Here is a 2,015-nt window from a genome sequence, read left to right on the forward strand (position 1 = left end):
TTATTACAGTGAGCTGGGCCCTAGCACATGCATATGGCACCCTGCTAGGCACTATAGAGCAGGAGACAGAGGAGAGGGAACAGGGAGATAAATTGTCTCCTATCCCAGTTACGCAGGTTGTTGCCAACACCCTAGGCCAAAACCCAGCAACTAAACTGGAGAATAAGCCCCAACCAAAGGCTGTGGCTACCAGTACAAGAAGTGGGAAACGCACCAAGAAGACCGATCGGCCGGTGGAAGATGATGATGATGATGATGCTGGAGAGGGACCCTCAACACCTCCTGATGTAAAATTAGGAGTCAAGACAACTGGTGGGAGAGCAGAGACCAATAATGAGTCCTTTTCCCTGAAGGATCTTCGTGGATTAAGAAAAGATTACACCCGGAGACCTGATGAATCTGTTATTAGCTGGCTAGTTCGTCTCTGGGATGCGGCAGGTGAGGCCACAGTTTTGGATGGCTCTGAGGCGAGACATTTGGGGTCTCTGTCTCATGATCCTGTTATCGACCAGGGCGTGATGAGGGGAGCTAACCCTCAAAGCCTCTGGGCACGGGTCCTGGATAGTGTGGCACAAAGATATCTGTGTGCAGGTGACCGGTATATGCAGCAGACCCGATGGAAAACCATAGAACAGGGGGTCCAACGCCTCAGGCAAATGGCAGTAGCAGAAATTATTTTTTTAGATGACATAACAAGTAGAAATCCAGACCTGGTACCATGCACACTGGTGATGTGGAGGAAACTCGTGCGGCTTGGGCCACCTGAATATGCGTCTGCCCTAGCGATAATGAAGAGAGATGAGGTGTATGAGACAGTACTCGATATGGCAAAGAAGCTTCGTGCATATGCGGATGCAGTACATGGCCCGACTCATGCTAGAATTGCAGCTGTGGAAACACGCTTGCAAGACTTAGAAGATAAAATAGAGAAAAATCATCAGAGACTCAGGGAGGAGATTAAGGAGGACCTCCTCCAAATTTCAGCTGTACAGATTAGAAACCCTGGTACCCAACGCAGACGTTCCCCCAGTTGGGAGAGGAGGTACACTCCCCGAGCTGAATTGTGGTTTATCTTGCGGGATTCTGGAGAGAACATGAGAAGATGGGATGGGAAGCCTACGGCTGCTCTGGCACAACGAGTGTGGGATTTGAAGGAAGGAAAGATTGAAAGAGGAAATTCCACCAAAAGGAGAGCCCCTCCTGTTTCTCGCAACCAAAGTACCAAACGTGATACTGATAATGACGTCTGACTCTCTTGAGGGAACCTCTAAGATGTATGCTCCAGAAAAGAATGAGAAACAGGCTTAGAGGAGCCCTGCCTCTAGCCAGGGTGAGGCACCGGGGGATGCTCAGGGCTGGGGGGGTCTCTGGCCGTGTCACACTGGAGGATGACGGGGCTGGAGGGTCTCTGGCCATGTCACACCGGAGGATGACGGGGCTGGAGGGTCTCTGGCTGTGTCACACCGGGGGTTGATGGGGCTGGGGGGGTCTCTGGCCGTGTCACACTGGGGGATGCTCAGGGCTGGGGGGTCTCTGGCCGTGTCACACCGGGGGATGCACGGGGCTCGTTTCCGTGTGGTTCTGTGGTGTCACAACACTGCCCTGGATTCCACCAGGCTCTGTTGTGTCACGATGGGGCCTCGTGTTTGTGAGATTCTGTTGGAATTCAAAATGCAAGGAATTCTCACAACATTGGGCCTGTCAATCAAAGTCTAGAAAACAACACAGCATTTGACCTGAGGCCTTGGGAAAATCTTCCCAACTTAGGTGCTAGAAGCGAAAATGTAGATTTAATACTCAAAGCAGACATGTATTTAGATGAGAAAAGTTTAGCTATAGAGTTTAAGATACAGAAAAAGTAGTTGCAGAAGAGACAAAAAGTCTTACACTAGGTCTGTGTGCCAGAACTGGATTCGCTAAGAAAGGTCACACTGCAATTAGACTAAATATCTTAGTTTTGAATTAAACATAAATATCTGTGTTGGCAGTGTTTTATTGGTGAATAAATCCTTAAA

The sequence above is a fragment of the Erithacus rubecula genome, assembly GCF_903797595.1.
Source record: "Erithacus rubecula genome assembly, contig: scaffold_320_arrow_ctg1, whole genome shotgun sequence".
Lineage (NCBI taxonomy): Eukaryota > Metazoa > Chordata > Aves > Passeriformes > Muscicapidae > Erithacus > Erithacus rubecula.